Below are 26,567 nucleotides of genomic sequence, written 5' to 3' on the forward strand. Positions count from 1 at the left end.
TGATCCAGCTGCACTGTCCAGGCACTACTCCTGTTTGCCCTGCAGAGACATCATGATAGTTAGTGCATATCAAAAATGCTCAGAAAAAGGTATTAAGTACACACTTTTTTCACCAGCTATGCAGACACATTCAAATTCAGCTATAGGCTTCTGTTACTCTTCAGTTATTATGAAAACCATCCTATATTTTCACAGAAGTTTGAGTTCGCAATGGAGCTAAACTGCCTCAACACAGTAACCACCCCTAACAGCTGGCTTTTTAAATGGCATCGAAGACAAAGAATAGGAAATGTTTCAGTGATGCTGACCAAAAAGATGTGCCATCTCTTCATGAATAAGAGAAAGGGAAAAGCACTGCACAACTGAGCACTCTCACCAGCTGGAAGGGGAGAAGCAGCAGGCAGGTGCAAAATAGCCATTTTGGGGCTTTAACCGGTTTTCCCTGTATTCCAAAGGACTGACACCAGAAGAGCTTTCTGTGAAAAGAGGCAGATCTAGATTTATTCCAGAAGTGACTAGTTAATGAAAAGCAACAGTATCCAAACTTCCGCATTTTTAAGGATTAGGCCCCTCACACACACCCCCTATTTTTCAATTTTGTTCTCTGCAATAAAAACTGAGATTGTTTTCTGAACAGGACACCAGCTGCTTCCTGTTCATGCTACTAATACATAACACTGCCATTGTATCAAATCAAGGGATCCTCACTCTGATCATCAGCCAGCAGAACAAATGCACTATATTAAGTAAATCCTCATAAAAGGCTACAGCTTTGACTGGTGTAATTCAGCCCAGTCACACTGACTTCAGCAACATTTTCCTCCTGCTTAGGACCTAACCTGCATTGAAATTTACCTTTCACATCATTAACTAATATGTTGTACACTTATATGTAGGAAATACAATTCTGCACATAGTGTTGGCCCCATAGTCACACTTATTAGTTGTGAGCTCTCAGGCACACTTGCAATGAATACATACACAAACAGCACAAAGCTCCCTGTAGCATGAGCTGAGTATTGCTCTCCTTTGCCACAAAGCAGCATTCTCCAACCTTCCCAACTCTTGCTGTGAGCATCCCCTTCCCTCCCAAGAGGCAATCTTCCCCAAGAAGCCACTGCCTCGTTCCACACAACTCAAATCTGCTGTTACCATGGTTAATATTTCTGACTTGATTGGCACCACTAGTAATTGAACTGCAGTCTCTTGAGTGCAGCAAGCTCTATTCATTAGCCCCTATTGTGTTAGGACACTGCATCAACCCACATTATTTTTCTGTGTTAAGGGGAAAAAAATCAGCCATGAATACAAAGTTATGTTGCCATACAAGATCATGCAGTTTTGCTTTTGGATTAATTTTATGAAATTAAATAAAACATTGCACATAAATTTTATTTATATCAAGAACAGTGCAATATGGGAAGACACCTTCATTTTGACTGCATAATGTTATGTATATCTAAAACCTGAAATAGCTAGTATCAGCTTTATAAGAAGAGCTTCAGTTTCATCTCTGCATTAGCAAAATACTTGCAGTCTTCTTTCTCCTTTTCTCCACATTATACAGACTTATACTTTATACGAAGCTGCTGATTTGAGTCTATATGCGACAGAATGCTGTAGAGGCAATGAAAATAATCATATGCCAGAAGGTTTCCTCTGTAAGCAAAAGGACAGATAAGCTTCATACTGTAACTTCCAGCTGCCTATTTAGATCAAATTTTTATATGTTAGGAATCTTTTAGTAGATTTTATAGATGGTATGTATAAACAAATTAGGCCAATTAGAAATTACTTCATAAATCCTGGTAATTTTGAGCTGACAGGCTTAATAGAAGTAGCCAAAATATGAGAAATATTTGTATCCTGATCCCATAAAGTCTTCAACAAATGAATAAACTCTGGCATCAAGGAGATGGCCGTACCAGCAAGGTTTTCCAGTGATCCTTTCGTTCATTCTATTCCATTTTTACTGTAATAAATACACACCTGGTTTAATATTTGCAAAAGTTTTCATTATTTGTCTGTTTTATTCCTTTTTCCTTTCCCCTTTACACAGGCACATTACAGAGGCCTGAGAACTATTTGCTGCAGATTCTTTCCCATGGGGAAAAGAAAAAAAAATAGGAAAGAAAGATAAGAGAAACACAGGTGCCAAAGTTCTGCTTCACTCCATCAGCCTGCCTTGGCATTGTGAGATGGATCTTGGAAGATGAGGAGTTTACAGGGCTTCAGGAATGTGCGTTTGAGAAAGGTGTATGGGAGGGAGAGCAAGAGATACTGTGAGACACTGACACTGGACAAACTGCTTCTCATCGTAACTTGCTATTAAGTGGAGTAAGCTGTTCTTCACACTCCCGGTGCCAAGATTTTCACCTTTCCACCATTTCCACTCTGTGTTGAAAATGCAGTAATATATTCCGTATTTCTTCGGTCTCCAGCCTCAGCTGAGTTCACTGCACGATGTAGAGTCAAATAGACTTACAAAGAGTGAGGCAAGTCACAAAAAACAGCACCTGTTCTTGCAGAAACATATACAACACAGCAGTGCAAAAGAGCAGTACTCTGAGACATTTATTCCAAAGTCCACTGGATGGATGGTTTTGTCAGTGGTTCTGATTTGTCTCAGTTCTGTTTGACAATGGCTAGTGCTTGGCACATCAGAAAAATCTAGTTGTGTCCCGTTTTATACAAATAACTATTGAAGCACACAAAATTGGTGGCATTGTATGTTTAGATCCCCTTCCACAGCATGCAGATAATAACATTTATCTTTCCCTTTGTATCTGCAAGGTACTCATCTGATAGAGTAGCAGTTGCCAGAAGAAAGTCCATGGCACTGTGAAAATTCCTTTTCTGGTGTATGCCTGCTGCTGGGACTGCGTATGAGGAGCACTATGAATGACCAACAGAAACAGACTGTGGAATGCACTATTAACTGAACCTGCTTCACTCTGAGAGTGATTCTTCGATGTCTAGTATGCTAGTTGAGCTGATATACTGAGGTTCTGAGGATACACACTATCCCACCCTCCCCACACATCAAGTTTGGATTAGATTGTCCAATAGATTTGACACTCCAGAGAGGACTGGCCAGCAGAAAATAACAAAAGACTCATTTCTTAAGAGAATAAAGTTAAAACTAATTACTGATTATCTGTCTCATTCAGCAACTTCTGTCCAGGCCATTTGATAAACAAGGTAGGCATCCCATGGAAAACCATTATATGTGATCATGCAATAGTACGTATGCCAATGGGTTTGCCTGTAGGCATCAGATTAAGGCATGTGGCTGTCACGATACTGATGCAGTCACACTTCTAATTACCTCATTTCACAACTGTAATTTGTTTTGAATTTAATCTTCTCTTAATTTATTTTTGGGTGTGCATAATCCTAACAGCTACATGCCTTCTTTTGCTTATTCTGCACTTTTAAGTCAAACTGGTAACTTGGTGCACAAACCCACACTCAGTGCCAAGTCACATATTCCCAGAGCACAGATACACGCACTCCTGTAGCTTCCTGAGTTCTTTCTGCCCTTTCACAGTCTCCCCACCATGTGGGATTTGCGGTGTTAAGTACCCCCACAAATGGTCATCTCTGGTGTGCATTAACTATGCACCCTTTGTTTCACAATTTACACAGTCCTCTTCAAGCTCCTGCTGGGACCACTGCAAGCAAGACTCATGTATGAGCAGATTGGCTATTTTCATGCCCGTCAGCTTTCATTCTTTTTGTTGGCCAACATGCCTGCTACATAAATAATCATGGTTTAAGAATAGAGCAAAATTCTATTCCTCTGTTTGACATACTGAACTAACTGCAAATATTCTCAGCTCAGCTTTTTAGAGCAGTTTGTAAACAGCACAAAACCCAGATGTGACTCAGAAAGGACACTCTCATGTAAATATAAAAAGACATAATTCAGAGTACAATGTTAAGTCCCAGTAATTCACACCCATTTGAACTTTACGCTTTGATGGCAACAATCCTGACCTGACAACTACTACTGTGTAAATTTGTACAAAATGGAGTACATTACAGGATCTTAAAATCATAGTCAAATTATAATAATAGCAGTGGACTTTTCCCTTGAGCCCAGTACATACACACAGATTTTCTAAAGCACCTAAGGAATGTAGGTGCATAAGCACTGCTGAAGGTCAGTTGGATTTCCATGGCTAAATCCCTAAGGCATGTTGGAATCAGTTCCTTGCAATTACTTATTCAGATACAAAATACTGTTATTCACTTCTATATTTTAACGTTCACCTTGGATAGAACAACAGTCCACATTTGGAATGATCCTGAGTCACACCTGCCTGCATACCTTTCCAGTGAGGCAACATGTGTTGGTTAAGTCATCTGTAATGAGAGAGAGAACATCTGAGTCTGGCTGTGGCTGAGCTTTTATTACCTTTGGTTCTATTCTCTTGCTTTCTTCTCTTTATGTTCAGCATCTCCCATTCTCCAGCTAATATTCTTCGTGTGTGTTTTGATATACAGTGTTTTTCTTCTTGGCCACACACTCTTCTCTCTGCATCACCAGGCTGAATTCAGAACAGATTAGTGACCTAGCTGACTCCCTCTCCAAGCTGTATTTATGATGATGACAGCACTTGTGTTAACTCCTCCTTGTTTTCTGATAGAGCTGAAGCAAAACTAAATGTGTTTTTTTGGCCAACAACTACACTACGAAAATTTTTTTGAGTTATAGGTATGTCTATGGTACCAGAATACTGTCATAGTCACACAACCTGACACCCCATATAACCCTCCTCCCACATCCATCCAGACTTAGTCTCCCTCCCGTTCTGAAAGATGGAAGTGGAATGCTACCCTGCACGGTTTTGCTGAACCCACTGATCAGCAGGGTCTCTTCCATTTGAACAGCTCTATCCATTACAGCACAATATCCATCGGTGAGGGAGCAAATCATTCATATGTCACATGACACAATATTGTGCCTGCATTACTGTGAAGGAATGCTCCCGGGGCAAACATCAATTGCTGAGGGAGAAGCCCCATCAGAAGACTGTACTTGAGGCCTTCTCCATGTGAGCCCGCAAGAGACAGCAGACATAGGTACAGCACAATGCTGCAGGTGGGCTCCACAAAGAGATGTGCACCAGTCAGGAGCTGCTTGGACACACTGCTTGGTGTTAAGCTTTGTATTCCAGAGGAAGAAAATGGTCACTGTTTGACTTCACAAATGTGAGGAACAAATGCAGCAGTGTCCAGGTGTATGAGCTCTGTTCACTGCACTGACTCTGAACAGGCTTTGAAATTATTTTATTTGAGTATTCAAAAAAAAAAAATCAAAAGCCACTTTTGTAAAATATGATCTTAATATTTGGACTCAGACCTGCAAAATATTATGCATGTGAGGATCGAAGCCTCAGTGTGTGTTCAAGCTCCTTCACCACTGGAAAGCAGTGAGATTTAATTATTTTATGGCTGGAAGATACATACAAGTCCCTATAGGAAACTGCTAGTAGTATTGCAAAAGATTAGCCTTATTTGGTTTTGTTTTCTTTTATACAGAGTAACATAGCTGCTGAATCATTACTAATAATTGTTTATGTTACAGTAATGCCTTAAGCAACCCTCCAAGACAGACACTAAAAAGGATAAACCCTGAGCAACAGCTCCAGCACAGCAAGGGGGATTTTGTTTTCCCTGGACCCTGAGCCTCTTCCACCTGCCGTTGAGCTGCTCCCCAAGTTATACGGCCACACCTGTTTTAGAGGTCCTGAACTGTGTGTGCTATGTGGGGTGCTGCTAAGTAAGTGGTATTACCCTCCTCTCATCTGCTGCCCAAGCCCCTCAGCTCCAGAACTCCCCAAGAGATCTGACAAGGAAAATAAAACAAGCCTGGCATGCACTCAGCTATGTTAGTCAATCGGAATGATTCCCTAGCTTTGGTATCAGGCACCATGCATCTCCCACTCACCTCAGTAGGAGGGAACTGGCCCTGTGCATTGCCCAATTTATCAACATGATACATGAAGTCTGTCTGGAAGATAAACAAGGGGACATATTGTGGTGACATATGAACTCTTTTCAAGTTGTGCATCCTAGGAGATAGATTACATGACGAACACGTGCAGTCTGCCTTTTCCAGCTCAGGCTTCTGAGCTGAACTGTGGTGTCCTTCCTGAGGACAAGCTGCATTTTATCCCACAGATGAAGCTGGTTTCACTTTCTGGGGGAGCCTCACAGAATTCAGTTGTTTGGGGTACTTGACAAGTGCCTAATGAGAATAAATGTATAACCTTTTGCCTGATGAGATTTTGTGTTGTCTCTCTATTTGGGGAGAGGTGAAGAAGTACATTTCTATTCAGAGAAATGCAAACAAAAAGGAGCAAGATATATGGGATAAAACTGTCCCTGTCCCTGCCTGCCTCCTATCAAAGCTGATTGCAAAGCTTTTCTGAGTCCACCTCCTTCCATGCTTCCCCTCTAATTCACCATCACCTGAGAGAGGGGCAAGAGCAGCCAAGACAGAGTTACTTTTAAAAGGCATTAGCAGTAATATGGTGACAAACAAATCAGGAGCAACTCAATACGTTGAAACACAGAATGGCAGAAGAGTGCATGTCAAAACAAAACTACAGAACACCTTCTGGACTTGCCATATCCATTGTAAAGTACAAAGGTGGGAAAACTCCAGGAGCCTAAAAGACACATAAAGACAGCATTCCCTCTCACAGTCGACTTGATCTGAGGACCTTTGCACTCCTTCTGCCTTTGAAAAACTCCATCTTCTAATGTAGCTGATGTTAGAGTTATTACTAAATCTGCATATAGCTGGACTGCAGTATTGCCGCAAACAGTTTATCTGAAGATCGCAATCTCTTAATATCTTTTCAAATTATCTGTTCTCCTGTTGTCACTGATATGTTTTCATATGCTCAAATTTCAGTACAAACATTCATGTTAAGTTTGAGTCACCTGGCTGGAGGAAACAGGTCAGCATGGAAGTTTTTAAGAGATACACTCACAAAAAAATGGCCCTTTTAATAAATATATGAACATATGGTGAATATATATACATACATATATATATATAAAAACCAGATAGGTGCACTAACAAAGAGGCTGTCTCTGACTGTACACTTAGACTGTGTCGAAGTATGGAATAACTAGAATTAAAATGCCAGGTGCCATAATCCAGCAACATTCCTTCACATCACTTACTCCAAAGCTACACTGAGCTTGTACCCGACCCAGTCAATCCCAGGAACAGGCAGAAACCCATGTCGTGAGATCTTCAGCTCATGTCAGTGCTGCCATCAGGCTGCCTACAGCTCTCTTGCTCCCTGAGGCTCATGTCTCTCTAGGAAGGATGTTCGGGCTGGTGGCTCAGAGTTGCTCAGGCAACAGGTCACCTGGATGCTGTCACCAGGCACAAAGCATCCAGACCTGTCCACGTGAAATATCCTTGTGCCCTAAAGCAGACAGTTCAGCTCCTCAACAGATTAACTCCTCAGCAGTGGCCACTGGGTTACCCCAGGGCTACCATATTGGTACGCGAGTTTGGCCTTACAGAGCTTCAAGGGAAAAGCAAGATGGATTGGTAGTGACTTGTCCGTGCTTCAGCTTCATAGCTGCTGCCGCACTGCTGTTGTCTATACTATGCTACAACTGTACTAACACATAGAGTAGACTAGAGATCTTTTTTAGGCTCTGAAGCCAAGCAGCATGGCCCAGCCTGCATTCATATGCACTCAAGAGCCCTCAAAACAAAATAGCCATATCCCAACTACTTTGGGGGGATGATTCTTCTTATATGTTCTGTTCCTGGTTAAATCCATTACAGGGACCCTGCTAGCACTTTAAGTGTGAACAATCACTTACTGTGAACATAAACTCCCAACCCAGGTTAGTTTACAAGCATAGATGTAACTCCTCCATGCACACCTGCCCAGGGACAGACGAAATCAATATATCCACTGTTGTCCTTGTCTGCCAACACAAGGTCTTACCGGGGCCTGTTCCACCCAACATCCCAGCAGCAAGAACTGGAGTCCCCTTTCTGGCCCTAAACACACCCCCACATGGTGCTCAGGAAAGACTGACTGGCATGTAACGATACAACTGGTAAGCCAAGCTTTGGAAAGTGGTTTTGACTAGGACTGACTGAGTTGTCATACTTTAAAACCTGTATCAAAATGCTCCAAAAGCAGCAAAAGTAGTGGGTACTCCGCATAATGGCAGTAGACATCAGAGCAGCCTAAAGGATTAATGAAACAGAAGGCACAGTTTTGTTCTTTTATGCAGCCTTTTAAATCAGCTTCCTCAAAATCTGAATGCGTTCCCTTTTGCGCAGAACCACAATACACACGAAAAGGAATATGTGATACAATTTGGAGAGAGAACATTACATTGAAGAATTTTGGACTATTTCTCATACAGATGCAATCAATGCCAGTTTTGTGTATCTTTCTACCTGCACGAACAAATAATTACTAGACTACAGCATTCTGCAGTAATGATCATTAACTGCAGTAGCAATATTGCAGGCTCTAGGGCCTTATTGTAATCTTCTTCATTTCGGTGTTAAACTACTCTAACTTCATTAGCTTCACTGGAGATACTCCACTTTACACCTACATAATTGAGAGCAGAATCAAGCCCCCACTGCTGTGGAAAATACTGTGTAGTGCAGCACTTTTCAAATAAAATGTAATTAACATGAAATTCTAGATCCATATTGCAATTTGCAGATGATCACTGTGGGTACAACATGACTTCCAACTCCCTCTCTCATCTTAATTTAGTTAGAAATAGGACTGCCTGTGTAATATTCTCTCCATAGCAGCAAACAGAGGCATTTTTTCTTTTCCTTTTCCTATTGTTATTTTTTTCTCTTTATAAATCTTTGTCAACAAAGGATTACTGGCTCACCTGAGAGAGGCAGTTAAAGTCAGATACTCGCCCGTAATTAGGGAAACTTGGAATCCTTGACAGTGAACACCTGGCTTCTCATTACTACCTGAATTTTATACTTCCAAGTGTTAATCTCTCCTTAGGGTTTGCCTTGGAGTTTCATTCTGGTATTCAATGAAACCATCAGGTTTTCCAGGCACTGACACCTTTGAAATGTTTTCCACATGGGAACCAATATGAAACATGTGTGATTATTACCGATTTCTCTGTGTTGATTCCTATTATGGTAGCACCCTGGAAAAATAGTATAGACAGCAGTAATAAAATCTTTCATTGAATGACTTTATACAGCAGGAAGAGTTGTGTTTAAAGGGGCTGGTTTGAGGTTGGGGTGGGGAGGACTGTTATGATGAATGGTGTTATCATGATTATAGCTTGATTTAATGGATTCAAAGAACTTCTCGCACATTTTTTAGCCTTGGGAGTAAGTCTTACCAGCAGTTCTTTCCTCTTAAAAGCCAACACTTCTGCCTTTCCACAAAGCTCTAGATGAAATACATGGGCTTGCTAGAAGCTGGGAACAGGCTGAGCACAAAACTCCCAGGTAACAGTACAGGGCTACAGTTCAGGCAGATTACTATAATTTCCTTTACTGAGTGCAGAACTGCTCAGAACTTTGTACTTTTACTTCAGACACCAGAAAACCCAGGGTGTCTTTGGGGTTTATCTTCTGTTAACCAGAAGGACTTACTATCCTATGCCTGAATAAGAGTTGATTGAAGCACTCCCGGTCCAAAGCTCTTATTGACTACTGTGAGGCGATAGGGCTGATAAGAAACCAAATGATATGAAAGAAGAACAACAAAGCTGAGAGTTCACATGGAGCTGAAACTCACTCAGAAACATGGAAACAAGTGGCTTTTAAACAAGTTAGTTTGATTTCTGAAAGCACCAGGTACCATTGAGAAGGAAAAAAAACAAACAAACAAACAGTTATCTTACCTCTATCAAGTCTAACCTCTGGTATACTTCTGATATACTTGACAATTTTTAAAGCTCCCAGTGAATTCACGAAGAGCACACTGTGAAGCTTACTTAAAGAGTAAGTACTACACTCAGTGCAAGAAAATATGTAAGACTTGTTTGGGCTCTGAAGGGAAAAACAGGATGTGAAACAGTGGGAGATCTTGTGACTGATCTAAGCCTGAGTAGCCAAATTAGCAGTATTTTTCTCATAAAGGAATGGTTGTGATTGAATCCCAGGAGAAAAAACTGAGAAACCCCAAATTAACCCATTATGAGCTTTATGTGTGAAAAGATTATGTGCGAATGAAAAATGCAAAAAAAAAGGCAAAATTTAATGAAAATATCAGAAAATCAAAGGTGTTGATCAAGGTGGTCTTTCTCATGCAGTTCAGCAACGAAAAGTAAAAACCTGGTTGCCTACTGCATTTCCCTTACATGGTTCAACTCAGACTCTGATGTCTACTGTATCATAGATGCTAAAAAAAATGAGCATCAGTGTGTACTGACAGAACAAGAGAGTTTGTTCTTCCTGAGTGGATACAGAAAGTTTCATGTCCCTGTTTGTCAGAATTCATTTTCATTTGAAACCACCCATAGGCCAGGTCTAACTACTGCCAGAGGACACCTGACAAATTTTCCCTGGAGAACAAGAATTTATTTCTTTAGCTGCACAGTTATTATCTGAGTTCTGGGCACAGCCCTACGAGAGACTGATGCATATACTTTGGAGGAGACTATATAATCTTACTATTAGAACTGGAATGCAAAGTGCATTTCCCCAGACCCTTGGTGAGGTCTTGGATGCATGGCATTTCCTAAATTCCTCAGGGATATCCAATGATCCTTACCAGTCCTCTGTTTGCTTGGGAGCAGCTGCAGAGCACTGCCTCCTACCCAGAAGAGCTCAGGGGAAAGAAAAAACACTGTATCTTCATGAATGTATTTTTCAGATTATTCATTTATAAATAAATAGATAGATAGATAGATAGATAGATAGATAGATAGATAGATAGATAGATAAATAAACAAACAAACAAATCCATGCCATAGCACCAGTGCAGATTGTGTACACATATATGTAAGTAATGCAAAGGAAAGTTTAACCCAGATCCTTCTTCCTTAGCAGTTTTTCATTCTCCATTGACTGTTTCAACTCCTGCATTAAGCCCCTTCCCCTCAATTCCCTACAGTGTTTTCTCTCTCTGTTGTAATACCCTTCCTGTCTCTACCCCTGATTTTATGCAAATGCGGGTTATCAGGGGTGATGATCGTAGAACTGAAAATAGATTAATACAATAGTCCTACTCTAGAGCATGAGACTCAAGACACAGTGGATCACTACGTATTCAGCTGGGAGCATTTCTGTGCATTCTGCAATTCTTGTCTTCCTTTCCTTAGGTCCTATTTCTCTTCCATTTGTGTGTGTCAGGAATGAACTGTCTCATAGGCTATAGGGCAGACTCGTGCAACAGCCCAGCTCTCTGGGACTGGTGACTTGCATCACAGATGTGTGCTGTCACAGGAATGACGCAATGCCAGTTTCCCAGCATGTAGTCTTCATATGTTTAATTGTATCTGAATATATTTAGTTGTATCTGTAATTTGATACTTCTGCAAGTCCTCATTTCTTCTGACATCAGCTTCTCTCATTATAGGCAGTACAGTTCACAGTTTTCCGAAAAACATCTGCAGAGGAAGTGACAAACAACGCTGCAGTGGTGCCTCCTGCAATGAGTTGGTGAATCTGCCCCAGTACACCTAACAAATTGAAAAAATGGAAAGGGACTGACTTAGCTAATGGATCCACTCAAAATGTGGAAACACTGCCTTATTCAGAAAGCAACAAGAGAAATGTCTAAAAGGATGCCAGATAACCTGCTTCCAGCCTAAATGATGTACCAGAGGAATAAGGAAAAGGCAAACAAATATATATAGGATTTATCACATTTAGTAAGTAAGGAGGAAAAGAGTTCAGAAAACCTGAACAGAGCCTTCTGAGAAGGTATCAATAAATACATCCACCCCCTTCTGAATACTTCCAATGTAAAACAGCGTGCTCACATACTTGCCAATAGTGCTTTCTAGGAAAACATGTTTAAAATTGGGAAGTCTGAAGAGTTGGTGTTTTGTTTAGTGGAGGGAACAAAAACAAATGTTGTTTTGGATGAGCACAAATGTTTCATTTTGTGGGGTTTTTTTTAAATTCATTCAACAACAAAAAATACTTTATTGCTAGCATCAGTCATAGCATGGGAATCAAGCATACACACAGGAAAACAGAAAACATAGATTTATGTTGTCCTCTGTTGCACTGGAGAATCCCAAGAGGAAAATATGTTTGACAGGAGAAAAAAAAAAAATCAGAGGAAAGAATTCCTATTTTAACATCTCTAACAGGATTAAAGTGATGGGGAACAAATAACTTCAAACCTCAGATGCTAAGGACTTCCATCTTTAGGTGTGCTAGTGCTCCTACTATGACCCCCCACTCCAAATGTAACTACAGAGAACAAATTGATTTTCTGTTTTTATGACTTTTTAAAGGCACATTAATGTTCTACATAACTGAGTATTTGCACAGTACTTTTATTATGTGAAATACCATTAATTTCAATGGGAGTTTGTGTAGTATGGTAACGATGTCATTAAGCAGGGCTGTTAAACTCATTGGGCTATACACCATCCTGAATTACACCTGTACACCCACTCCCCCAGATCAGCATGCTCTCTCCCACACCTCTTTACCTGAGCCACCAGTATGTCCCTGCTTCCCATGGCTAGCAGGGGCCAAAGACCAAAGCTTTGCAGCTGCAGCTAATGACCAACAGGTAGGAAGTTTTGAGACATAGCCCATGCTATTTCCATCTGCACAAGAACAATATTTGTTCAAAAGACACTTACAGACCTTTACTGTGTGGCTATGCCATGGGTTGAGATGGCTTCATTTATCACTTTATCCTAAAACGGCACAGCTTTATTCTTACAACAACTTTGTGAGCAAGAAAAAGAGCAGCTCAATTACCTGGAGTGGAACTGATGTACACACAGAAAATGTGATCTGCACACAGCAAATTCCTCTGGCAGCCTGAGGTCTGCAGAGCATCCTGGCTAGAGGTTGTTTTCCAGACCCATAACTGCTGCAACATCAGTATATGACACAGTTTATAGGTGTCTATTTCCAATTTAGTCCATGGATAATAACTTGCATGCTGAAAGATTTGCAAGACTTTGTCCCTTTAATGTTCGGGGATTAAATTGCATCTTCAGGAAAAGCTTGAAATAATGGGTGGTGAGTAAGTTGCACCATCTTTGAAGTAGCTCCAGGAAGTATTGTGCTCAGCATCAGTCCTCTGAAGTATCATCAAGCCTCTTTCCTGTGAGTGCTGAGCCGAGGGAAGAAGGCCTGTTTTCCTTCCTGCCCTATCTATGCCAGTTGCCTTGAAGAGAGAAACAGATGTACATGTAGATTGGGGAACATGAGGCTAGGGTGCAGCCCGGCAGAAGGGGATCTGGGGGTTTTAGCTTATGATAAACTCAACGAGTCAACAATGTGCAGCCAAAAGAACCAGCCATATGTTTGGGGTGCATTAAGCACAGTACAGCTAAGAAGTCAAAAGAAGTGATGGTACACTATCCTCAGCATTGGTGTAGCCTCACCCTCGAGTTCTGTGTCCAGTTTTGGACTACAGTATAAGAAGGATATAAAATTTTCAGAATGTGCCCAAAGGAGGGCATCAACAATGGTGAAAGGACAATAGGGCATGACTTATGAGGAGTGGCTGAGGATACTAGGTTTGTTCAGCTTAGAGGAGACTGAGTGGTAACCTCATCACTGTCTACAACCTCCTCAAGTGAGTGAGTGGAGAGGGAGGCACTGGTCTCTTCTCCCTGGTGTCCAGTGATAGGACATGAGGGAGTGGTTTAACGCTGCCTCAGGAGAAGTTCAGATTGGATATTAGGAAAAGGTTCTTCCCTGAGAAGGTGATCAAGCACTGGAACAGCCTCCGCAGGGAGGTGATCGTGGCCCCATGCCTGTTGGATGTTCAAGTAGCATTTGGACAATGCTCTTCGATACCTCATTTCACTTTTAGGTTGCCCTGTGTGGAGTCAAGAGTTGGACTCAAGGATCCTTGAGGGTTCTTTCCAACTAAGGTTATATTATAATTCTGTGAAAATATAGCCCCATCCTCAGCTTTCTACTTGACCTAGAGGCAGCATGGCAAAATGGACCAGGAATCAGCAAGAGCCTGGGATGAAGGAAGGTCTCACTTTCCATCTTGATTTGCAGCCCAAATCATCTCTTTGACTTTATCCTCTGTCCTTTGCTCTCTTTCCCAATAATGGGCTTTTCTTTAGAACATTTTCTTCCTGTCCTACTGAACTCAATGAGGATTTTGCTAATAACTTCAGCACAAGCAAGACGAAGCTCTTTTAAAAAAAAAAAAATCTAATTTGGATTGCAGTTGTACTGATTGACAACTTCACTACAACTGCATTGAAATGCTGCCCAAATCAGTAATCTGCTTTGGTGTCTTAATTAACTAGAGTTAAATTTGAATTGAAATGCTTCTCTTGCAGATTTTTTAGGGTGACTGTCAATCCAAAGGTAAAGACTTCTATAAAATTGCTGCTGCTTTTTATTTTGTACAATTGCTTTAGATAAAGATATTTTTCTTCATCTCTTACCTCTCAGTACTTACGTTTTCTTATTTCATATTCCCTTCTATTTCCTTTTTTCATTTTTAATATATTCTTTTCTCCCTCTTATTTTTTAATTAGCCTTCTATTTGAATTTAATTATTTTCGTCTCTTTCAGCTAACTCCAGTCTCACACAGCACACTATCTCACCACCCCCTTCAATAAAGCTCTGTTTCTCAGCTTCACCTGCCTCTTTTAAGTCTGAAATCTCTAATTTATTTTTTTGCATTTCTAATTCCCCCCCCTCCAATAATTCTTTTTTAACTCATGCGCTTCCTTTCCAGCCACAGGGCCTAGCTTTCTCTCCTTTTGCTTCCTTTACATCAGTGTAATACTGTAGGTTTCAAATGAGTGGCACCAGGTCTGTACCCTTGCAGTGTACAGAACAATCAAGCCCACAAAGCAAACCAGTAAAGAAAACTGGAATGGGAAAATTTTTCACATTCCTGATCCCTGGAAGGTAGAAGAGCACTGCAATAAGCAGTTAATAAATATTCCTGGTCTTTATCCATTCTCTACCAATGTTGCTCTTCCCACTTCCCTTCTTCCTACAAAATTCACATCTGCTGTCTCTCTTGGGCACAGATTCTGATCTTGTTTTTACTGCTTTTACACTGGCTTCACTGCACTAATTTCTGTTTCATTTCTCTTGAGTTATCCAAGCTTAAGCAAGAGCAGGGTCTCTGTTAGGCTGGGATTTTTTTTTTTTCTTTTACTTTTTAAATTAGATGTCCCAACTGATCTTAAACAGCTGGCTTTTTTCATTTCAGGAGTAGCTTAAGTCTGCACTCGCCAATAGCATACAGCAGTTATCAGTTAATGAGATGACTTGTACCCTTGTCCACACTTGCATCACTACGGCTGCTTAAATGAGCTGATGTGCTGCAACTGAGGATTAAATCATCTCTTCCAATCCTGCATGCACTGCAGCACAAGCTACTCACTCCAACAACCACAGAAGTGATTGCAGTCCTGGGAAAGTCAAGATGAGCAGAAACCCTTGTGCATTAAAGGTAAAGCAACTTCAGTAGTGGAAAATGAAAAGAGAAACACATCTTCGGCTTGCTGTTCAGATGCTGCTGAAATCCCCTACCTGTTTTTTTCCAAATGTACACTGGTTTGTGTATTTTCACATCCTTTTTTAATCCACCCACTCATGCTTCATTTTTGAAAGGTACCTTGTGAACATGCCAGAGTTAAAAAGGATACTCCAGCATTCGTTTCTGTAGATCACCATTCCAAAGCCATGCACATACAGTATAGGAAATATGTTCTAGAAAAAAAAGAAAATTCCTAATGTTAGAATATGATCTTTGGGGATTCATACTTCCAGGGTGAGGTAACAACTTTGGTACCCTGAAGCCTGAAGAAGAGCTATTTTTATAATAATGCTATGTTTGCTGACTCCACAAGGAAATCACAAACGTTGGGATATGGTTCCAGAGGGTTTAACCCAAGTGTTGGTCCCATGCTGAAGAATATTTGGCTATAAATGACTACCTGGTCATTCAAACTGGGGAACTGAAGATAATTACATACATCTTTGGGTTGTTATTGATTACAGAAACACCACAACCTAACTGTTTCAGCCCTAGGGCTAACTAAGTTCAGATGGACCCTGTTCTTTCTACGCAGATTGCATGAACAAAGATGCCTTAAGGAAGGATTGGAAATTGGCATCGGTTTATCAGTGCAAAGCTATACTTTGTTCAGAGAACCTAAATTAGTTGTTCCATTTCCGTGTTACAGAGACAAAATTAATAACATTTCTTCATATGTGGAGACAGCATTTGCACTGAGGTGATTATGCTTGCCAAAACAAGCAAAAGCCTCAGTTGCTGAATATTTTTGCTGTTATCTGCTATTACTTCCTTCTTTGCAAAAATTCTGGGTTAGGCTTCTTTGATTTATAACAGTAGAGAGCTAAGATACTCCTTTTATAGTAGCTTCATGTAGTACCAAGACCCTGCAAGATCCCAACACAGCTCTAGGCACTGTGCAGACACCTAGCAATAGACAAATCCATATATTCACTCAACCCTGAAAGATATTTATGCTGATGCAAAATGAATGTATTATACTACCACTCTGGTTTCATGGCAACTGAGGTCCATCAGTTAATCAATTGTGTGCAGCACCAAAATCATACTGAAGGGACAAAACCATCCCTGCCCTGGCAACCTCATGAACTACTTTCCCATGCCTTCCATTTTGCACTTGCATGAGTTCTACACATAAGCAGCAAGTCTTAAGGCTTAGAAAGGATTCAAAATAAAACCCACACCAAAACAAAAACCGCATTGTGTACTTTCTGATTAATTTTTGAGTGCACCTGAAGCAATTACAAGAGTAGTAATGATATTCTTCATAAAGCCTGTCCCTTAACATGCACGATAATTAGAGGAAACTTGGATCCCAATAGACATGGTCTCTAAAGTCTCGAAGGAATGGGGGCAGGGGTATGAAAGGGAAAGGGGTAAGGCCATTAAACATATCCAAGGTACCTCTGCCTACCCTTCTCACCATAGACCAATGCAAATATGTGGCCTGAAAATTAACACAGCTAGGAAGGAAACATCCCACGGGGAGAATCAATACCCAGCAAAGGATAATGGGAACCCTGTGCAAGCAGCTGTGATCTGCCCTCTGAACATTAGCACCTGTCCACGACAGCAATCAATGCTGGTCAATGGGCAGCTCTCCTTACAGCTCAATTCACACAATGACCGTTAGCTGGAACCAACGGTGGCACCCTGTGCTGCCAAATGGTGTCCCTTTCTTCCTAAACAGGGGCAGACAATGACTTCCCCAAATAACTGACACTGCTCTTTCTAATCTTTCCTCCCTCCCTTCTGCTTTGGCCTTTTTGCAGTATACAAGGAAGATACATAGAATCCACAGCTAGAAATTAAGTTATTCAGCTTAATTTCAGAATGCTTCTGTCAGGGAGTCAAGGCACTTCAGTTCGGGCATAGCAAGGAATTTGCGCTTAACCATTTCTGTTGATACCATGTTCATCTTGTACTTTACGATTATTATTAAAGAACCTGATTTATTACCCTTTTAAGGACAGTGGAAGAGCAAAACTGGATACGTTCAGAAGGGGTTGGAATTTGAGTTATTCTCCACAGGACAGTAATTTTGCAGGCAGTGACCTTTATGCCTGTCTATGTCTGTCTAAGCTACATCTCTGAAGACCAGTCTTGTCACAGCCATACAGTCACACTGTAATATAGTAAAAAGAGGGGAAAAAATTATATAAACAGAGTGATCATGCTTTCATGGAGTCCACTGAGCAGAACAAGGAATTAATCTGATGTAGTCAGCAGCAGGTCCAGAGAATGCTTCTTTCACTCAGAAGGGCCTTATTGTTTCTGGTGCAATAGCAAACGATATTGAAGTCTGAAGATTTGCCTTAGAAATTTGAAGTACCTAATTTTGACCCATGACTGTACGACTCTTAATAGTATCCAAACTCTGTTGTGCTTTACTATCCCAAGACACTAAGAAATACACACAGGAAGTTGAACTCTTTACGGATCAAAACCTCAGTCTTCTAAATGCCATGTGTCTACTCACGTGCTCAAAATTAAAAGTGTGTTTCATTAGTCTGGGGTCTGTGAATCCGCTCTGAATACTTAAAGTCAGAAAAATGTCCCCAAAAGTTTGCAGGAAATCATGGTAGCCACCAAAGATTATTCTGGATTTTGTGGTTCCCAGTACTGTACTCTCAACACAATAATATCCAGCTTCCTGCTAGCATTAGCAGACACAGAAACACAGATTGAGCTTACCAAGATGCCAGCTAAGGCTCTGAAAGGTAGACAGCTGAGCAGTGTACTGGAAAATGACCAGATATATTTAAACTGGCATGATCCAGTTCACTACGTTCTGAACTGATGCCAAAGGTTCAGGGGCATTGCAAGCACATCTTATGTAAGGGACACACTTTTCTGCCCTCTACTCCTGGTGCTGAGCACAGCCGAGTGGAGAGCAGGGAGCAGAGGGCAGAGGATATCCTAGAGCTTTCTTTCAAACTTGACACAGATTTCCATTTTGTCACGTTCTTAGCATGTGTGTTTATTTTCCTTGAATATTCAAGCATTTGGAGCTTTACAGTTGCCAGAGCTTATGAAAAGTGCATATTTAGCTCAAAGAGTTCCCAGATGTGAATTTCAAAATGACACAGTGTTGATTAGCTATAGAAGGCAGCCAGTCAAAGAGCAGAAACAAAAACATGTGACTTGGCATTCCCCAGCCACCCAGAAAATAGTCACCCATTTAATTTTTCATTAATTTTCCAAAATCTGGGAATACATCAAAAGTTAAAGGCATGAACAGATGTTTCTGTTTCCTAGTCCACACCTAATGTCTTACCCTATCACCAGTGCTGTTTCACCTTCTCCTGTTGGGAAAGGTCTTAGGAAGACCTGTGAGGTCATCAGAAAGCAGTGGCCAGGACTTCAAGGTTCCTCCATCACTGAAGTTATCCTGCCATGGAGACACCTGGGGCTCTACCCCACCTCTGGGGGAAAAAAATGAAATTAGAAGGAAATGCATTTATTTTCTCTTAATGTTATGCATTGTTTGCAGCTGATCATTCATCATCACAGCTCACCCCTATGAATGATTCATGAGGGGACAGCTGTTCCCAGGGACTCAGCTCCTGAGCCACACATACCACAGGAGGCATCCCCAGGCTGGTTACAGAAGAAGATGAGCATCTGAGAAATGCCGAGGTCTCTTCACCTCAAAGACCTTCATTTTTTCAAATGAAGGCAAGGCTACAATGCACCCTAACAGTGCAAGAGGGAAGGAACTGAGTAAGTAGGTTGCATGTAAAAATAAAAGGAGCTTCAAGGTATACAATAAGCCAGGCTTTAAGGAGGGGTAGTACTAGTCTGCTCAGCTGGAAACACTGGAATTCAATCCTGTATGGGATTCTTCTAGCTTCAGCAAAATGAACGCATAAAACACACAAAACTTCACTAAAATGTTCACCTTTTACAGATATTATTTGGTTTGTGTCCTATTTTTCAAGAAAAGTTCTATACTTTAACTGCAGGCACTACAAAGGACACAGTAAAGCCAGTTTTCAGACCCATTTCTGATTTGCTTCTGAGTCTTGTCTTTGTATAATAGCTGTATGTCTCATACATGCACAGCATGTATGGCACTTTCTACTGCAAACAGAACTAATCTTCTCCTAATGAGGCTTCCCAGCTTTAAATTAATGGCAATGTAAAAATGATATCCTCCCTGTTTCTTTACTATTACCTCAACTGAAGGAGAAAGACATAAGAAAGAATTTTAAAATGGTTGGTGATATTACAGTAATTACTATTACAAATCAGCTATTTTTTTCAAATGCAGTGACAATTTTGCCATAAGAAAATAGAAACTGGCAGTAGAACTGAAGTGGCAAGCAATTTCTGCATTATGTGTAGGTGTTGCATAGATCAGGAACATTTCTTATGCCTTCTTGCTCTCTTATGCCCTTGCTCCATTTAAAAAAAAAAAAAAAGCTTCTAGGATGGGATGAATTTATTATTTTTTTAACTATACAGCTTTTGTGTGAAATGTTCTTTATTCTATTTGGATAGTGCTTTCTCTCAGCCTTTCTCTGACCTTACACTCATCCCACCACAGACTCAGTCTACAAAGTATCCAAGGTAATTTATACCACAACCATTGTTTATACAGAAGTAGGCAAGGGAAACTCAGTTGTTTGTAAATGCAGGAGGGCAATTTAAAATAAAATGAATTTCAGCTGCAGTGCTGGAATTCTTTACTATGTCTCCATAAGAGATGTACAAACTACTTACTCTGCAGAGAACAAGGTTACAAGTCGCACATCATACATACACTGGAATTACATGGTTTGTGGTAGACCTCTCTGGTGCCAGAGCCAAACTCTGTTCTCTGTCTCCAGAGACAATGGGCTTGTGTTGATATAAGGTTGCAGAATTTGACAATAAATCAGTAAGCAGGCACACCAGACAAAAAATAACAGGCCTCTGCCGACATATGTCCCTGATTAGATATCACTTGCACATGGAAATCATTTTTAGTTACAAAAGAAAGCTTTTTATTGTCTCCAGAAAGACCATTTCTAGGCAGCCAAATGTTAAGCAGGTACCTAGAAGCAGCAGTGGTCACCTTGGCCATAAGGGAAGAGAACCATAGGAGGGCTTCCCAGTGGGGAGAGAAAATGTGTCTGGTCACCTTTTGCCCCATTAACAACAGTTAGTGTAGTTCAACCTTGTCACCACATAGACATGTGGCACCAACACCGTCATGCAGCCCAGAGAATTAATTATACAGATCTCTGCTACATAAATTTCAGCTTGCTTCAGATAACATTTTCCAATAAAAAGAAGTCAAAAAGGATGAACCACAAAAGCATCATTCATTTCATAGACAAGGTGCTATAGGATTCTTTCCTTTGATATAAAGACCTCTGTTAATTGTCTCAGGCTCATATTTCTTTAATGAGGATCACTTACAATGATGTGGTGAGAGAAGACAAAATTTGTACAAAACAGCAGGATCCTTGAAACTACAACAAGGCCAATTCCTTCAAGTACAAAGTGGCCATAATATAACGCCTCTCTTACCCTTCAGATTCCAGCTGTGTGCAGAACTTGATACTGTTATCTGTAGGAAGAAAAACAAAGACAGAAATAGTGGTTGGTTTTCTAGAGCAAATTACTGCTGTTAAAGGTGAGACATAACAGAGCTCAGAAACCATTAATACTGCATATGTTGTGTGTGCCCATGCTGGTCACTCTCTGGGAAACTTATGCTCTTCTCAGTTCTTTAAGTCTTATATCCTGTGTCCTGAGTGCTGAAGATGTGACTCAAGCTGAATACTGCCAGATTCATAGAATCAGAGAATCATAGAATCATTTTGGTTGGAAGAGACCCTTAAGATCATCAAGTCTAGTCATAACATAACTCTAGCACTAAACCATGTCCCTAAGAGCCTCATTTACATGTCTTTTGAACACCTTCAGGGATGGTGACTCCACCACTTTCCCTGGGCAGCCTGTTCCACTGCTTCACAACCCTTTCAATGAAAAAATGTTCCTAATAGCCCATCTGAACTTTCCATGGAGCAACTTGAGGCCATTTCTTCTTGTCCTACCACTTGCTTCAAACAGACTAAATTTTGAATGCTTTGGCTCAAATTAAATCTTGCATTGCTTCTTATTATTTAATGTTGCAAAGATTTTTAATGATGAAGATAAAATTTTTCTCTTGGATACTATTTATCTGCAGGTTTGCATGCACTCTTTCCAAAAGATACAGAACTGAGCATCGAAGAAGTTAAGACTGTAGATGAGCACCTAAGCAGACGTGAGGTTAGATCCCTCAATTCATTACCTTGTCTCCAGATCACTCTGCCACTAGCAGCCAAAATTATAGAATTAAAACAACCAGCCTGGCTGTAGACCTCTACGACCAGGACTAGCCTGTATTCCAGTGTTCATGGGTGATCTAAGAGAGATCTCCTACAGGTGATGCCTCAGTTGAAAACTGATGAAGAAGGAGAAACAAAAATAATGCTGTGCATGTAATGGACAGGAATGAAAATTCTTTGAATAAATTAGCACAGCAGTGTGTTCATACTGACTTACGAAATATCTGTGGACTTAAAGCATTTTTCTATGATGCTTAAGAAACCTTATATCTATGAAAAACTGAAAACTGAAAGGTCAGTTTTTCTTACAGTAGTATTCACTACAATTTTTTCTTCACAACACTTACATTTCTGTTACCACAGTGAAGGGTACTTTCTCATCCCTGTTGAACACAGCACATATTTGAGACAAAACTGAAATAATTCATTCAGACAGATGCATATCTCAGAAGAAATTCCAGCTGCATGAAGGCAGGCTAGAAAGGGAATGATTTTGTAGGCGCTGTTGTTCACTTCCTAAAATATCACTTATCTTTGTGAACAACTTGTCCTAGAATAATTCCAAACTCTTTTCCATTTTACTGTAAGGCTTCTGTGCATATGTTGATATTCTGACTGTCCTCTGAATGTTCAGTCATTCACAGAGAAGTGTGTGTGCTGTGGCTTTTTTAAAGACCACTAATTCCTACAGGAGAACTAACGCACCACCCACTAACCTACTGCCAAACATCACTGCAGGAGACGAAACCTCATCACTGCAAACAAATGCTGAAACTACTTCAGATCCACTGTGCCGTTGTGACTGTTCTTTCTGTAGTAAGTGGCAAAGAAAGTTGTGAATCAGAGTTTGGACTAAATGACTTTCTAAGGTCACTTCAAACATAAATTTTCCTGTGATCCTATGACAGGTGGCAATGTGGTACATGAGACAGATACTGCTTCTGCTGCATAAACCTGAGGATTTACTGTCTATTATTACTAAGCTGTTGTTACAGTTCTGCCATCTGATGTGAGATGCTGCATGAACTAAAATCCTGATCATGTGAGTTGCTTTCACTGAATATGCTTTTCCACACAAAATATTAATATATTTTTTATTTATAATGAACAGTTTTATAAATCATAAATACTATGATTCATTAAAGAGGGCCATGCAGCAAAATCCAGTGAAGACAGTGAGAGCTAAAATAAAACCCAAGCAACTCTTTGACAATTTCACAATGTCTGTGCACTGTGCTGCATCCTTTAAGCACAAGTCCACACATGAAGATAGAGAGTGAAGTGCCTTTCCTGGGGCTTTGCAACAAACAGGGCTGTGCTGCCAGGAGCAGCACAGCCCTCAGCCATGTTCAACAGTTGTGCAACATTGATTTGGAGCAATATCAGAATGGGACCCCCTTCTATGATAAAAATAGGGCTGACAAAGTCGTGGAAGGAGCTAACACTTAACAACAGATCCAGCGCGTGGCGAAAGGGAACGCTGCTTGGAGCGTAATATAAGATTACACTGGTATAGCATTGCTGTTTGCAGGAAGAGACATTACCCCTCCAACACAGACACACTGACACATTGTAATGAATTACAGATTAACCATTGCATTATTCCTGTAGATTCAAAGCGCTGTTGTAGAGTAGAAGGCTGTGGGGGGTGTTGTCCTACTGCTAACAGCACCAAAGAGTTGCCTCATTTCACTTGGGAGAAGGATTTCCAATATTACACTAATGGAAGTACTCAAAAAGCCTCTTTTTCCACTTATGCTGTGTTCACCATCATGAACATAGTCCTCAGATATTAACAATTTTGGATTATTTCAGTAAACAGTCTACTACCTGATGTCAGTGTCCAGGCACTCAAAATCCACAGAGTGATTCGAAGCATGCACACTTCAGTGGAAAGGCGTGCCCTGACTCCCATCCCAGCTCACATGGGCTGAGGGTCATGCTCTTAGGGTCTGCACATGACTGGTAATTTTTAAATGATTACAATGAAAGGAAAGACTGCCTTTTTAATGCCCCGGCACAACAGCTGCAATGTCATTGGGGTTGTGTTCTGAGATGCTCCTAGACTGCAGCCCAAATAAGCGTCTTAATGATACTTTGAAAATATGTAAAGCACTTATTTTAAATGCAATGACAATTTTGTCTGGATGCATCGTCTGTTTGTCCAGACAGAACATAATTAGAATTAATAAACCAGATTCTACTCCGATTTGCCCAACATGCCACTACAGTAATTGCAATGAAGCTATAGTGTGTGTAAAGAAGAAGAGACTTGGATTAAGTTACTTTATTTATTACAGTGATCTTGCAATTAGATAGCACCTTTCAACTCCAATGAATTTCCAGGTTCTCTGAAAAGTGCTGTGCTACACCAGGTTCTGCTTTATCTACATGCATCTTAACGAACAGCTTCAGGAAGTTCATACAACAACAACACTTGTTATCGAAGCTACAGAAAGAGCTTGGGGAAGCAGACTACGATTACCTGCACTGGAATTTGGACAGTACACAGGTACTTCACCTCTACTTCTGTAAGAAATGCCTTTGGAGCCTTTAATGATCATACCTGATGTTGGCCTTGTCTTGCTACCATATAGACAAGACAGCTTCTCTGGCATAGTGTCTCAAAAGTAATAATTTGAGTGACTCAGAGGTGACACCAAATGATGGTCCAAAGGCATATTAGAGATTCAAAGAACTAACATCTCTTAGTTGTGGTAATTGTTATGTATGGTAATAATGTTACTGATTATGTTATAGATAGTAATTGTTGTAGATGGTAACTTATATGGTATAAAAATTTATTTTGTGCTGAACAAGTAACAAAACATGGTCTAGGTTCTTGTCTTAAAAAAAGGGTAGACAAAATGAGTTCATTGGGGTGCACAGCATTGTCTACAGAAGGGAACAGCTGAGGTCCTGCAACTTACTATGATTGGCTTCTCAAAGGAAGCAAGTGATGACCTAAGTGCAACATGAATGAAAATAGCGATGGTTGACAGAACAGTAGAAGCTGGCTGTTTCAGTGGGAGGTGAATTAGAAACAGAGAAGTGAACCGATACTTGTTCCAGCAATTCTCTCATATTTCTACTGCCCTTATATTATATGAGACCAGCGTAAGGGCAGTGGCATCCCAGACAATATCTGATGTATCTTGAAATTATAATTGCTGTTTCCGGTAGAAGTTTGGGGTTTGTGGGTTCTTCTGGTAGATATTTGGCTTTTGTGGGTTCTTCTGGAGTGGGTGAGGTGTTATGCACCTGTTATGTACCTATTATGCACCTATGCACCAAAGTTCTTCCAGTCTGAAAGACAATCCACAACTAATTTATAAACTCATGAGAGGAAAAAAGGAACTGTTTTATTCCAAAACTCTTAATTTTTTCTAGGTAACGTCTTGCTACATAAAGCAATACAACCTAATGAATGATATTTCCTTGACAGCACTCTGCACACTGAGAGGTAGACATTTCCGCATGCTAATAGGCTCATTAAAACCTGGAGGCAAGAGAAGTTTGTAGCTCTTCCCAATTCTGGCCTTTCACTCAGTTTTACCTAGAAAAGGCAATTGTCCTTTTCCTTCTCTCTTTCAGTGACAGTTCCTGTAATTAAAATAAAATCTGGGGAACAGGGTGCAGGATAGAGGGGAAGTAGGTTAATGTAAAAGTCCTGAGAAATTTAAAAGGCCTCAGCTGCTCATTAGGCAACATTTACGCAGCCACCAGTTTGCAGGTGAAGAAGGAAGCTATACCTTATGGACAAACAACAAATCAAATGTGACACTCCAACTCATTGGATGGAGAAGGGGTCGCTAGGAACTGGCAGCATAGTCCTTGAGAATAAAGTGATTTCAGTGAAAATGTATGGAAGCCAGCATATGGTTATGCCACCTGACTCCTTATTATACTTTAAAGGACAGAGTTCTGGTAATAGTATGGGGTTATAATGGTACAGCAACCCACAGCATATGTGCTTCTCTCCCAGTAAAACTTGTATCCTTCACACACCTATCAGCCTGTGTCTGTCTGATTGACTACAGCAAGTGACTGTGGCAGGGCAACACACAGCCCTGAGGAGGAAAGGCTATAACATATTAATATAAGAATGTAGTTCATTATAATATAAGCCACTGAAAGTGAGCTGACTATGGCACAAGACTGGAAGAATGCGGCTGTCTGCAGGGTCTCGCCGGGAGAATGCATCTATCTATACCTACAGGCGTGCGGCTGACTGCAGGCAGCTGTCATGCAACCGGAGTGGTCTGGTGGGGTTGTCACCTACCAAACTGTTCCATTCGCAGTTATGGTGGGCTTAAACACACCTCCTGTCTACCTCCCAGCAGCTAACCAGTTTGTCTCCAGTGAGGGAGGAGGAAGGGGTCTCACTGGTTTTATTTAGAGGTTTCTGAATCTTCACTTTGACAGAAAGTTTTGTCCCTCAACTGGCAAATGCTGTTCAGCTCTTATACTCAAGGGAATTATTCTGTTATTAAGAATCTGATTTATTTTTAATAACCCTTCTGC

This window comes from Streptopelia decaocto, assembly GCF_964273445.1.
Source record: "Streptopelia decaocto genome assembly, chromosome: 3".
NCBI classification, from domain to species: domain Eukaryota; kingdom Metazoa; phylum Chordata; class Aves; order Columbiformes; family Columbidae; genus Streptopelia; species Streptopelia decaocto.